At 43.5% G+C, this 372-nt stretch overlaps 1 long non-coding RNA gene across 1 annotated transcript; it reads left to right on the top strand.

The window, feature by feature from the left end:
• Position 1: 1 nt before the first annotated feature.
• Positions 2–370, top strand: LOC111648800 (uncharacterized). The gene is made up of 3 exons (XR_002760215.2): positions 2–55; positions 147–223; positions 324–370. It is a non-coding gene; the product is annotated as an uncharacterized LOC111648800 (long non-coding RNA).
• The last annotated feature ends 2 nt before the right edge of the window (positions 371–372 follow it).

Below are 372 nucleotides of genomic sequence, written 5' to 3'. Positions count from 1 at the left end.
CATCCAAACTGCCACGACCAAACAGATGAGGCAAACTGCAGCCATAAACACAAGGGTAAAAGCGTGGAAACCGAGTTAAAAACAGAAATGTAAATCTAAACACACTTGAAAAGGTTGTAAGATTCAAGAGTGAACTCTACTTACAGAATGTGGTGGGCAGAAGACTGGTCCTTATGGTTACCTGTCGAGTCCAAACCACCCAAAGCCTTATCCTCACCAGCAGGTATATTCAAAACCACTATGGCCTGCTAAACACTGTCTGAAGTGGCTGTCTTGTTGGCTTTGTTGCCTAACCCCAGTTCTTCTTCTTCTTCTTCCATTAGTTGTGTATATGGTATCTATCTGTTGAGGAGGGTCACGTCATCACACTGA

Source organism: Seriola lalandi, unplaced genomic scaffold (assembly GCF_002814215.2).
Source record: "Seriola lalandi dorsalis isolate HSWRI2012SDOR001 ecotype SW California unplaced genomic scaffold, Sedor1 jcf7180002048689, whole genome shotgun sequence".
Lineage (NCBI taxonomy): Eukaryota > Metazoa > Chordata > Actinopteri > Carangiformes > Carangidae > Seriola > Seriola lalandi.
This window is presented reverse-complemented; position numbering and strand designations above follow the sequence as displayed.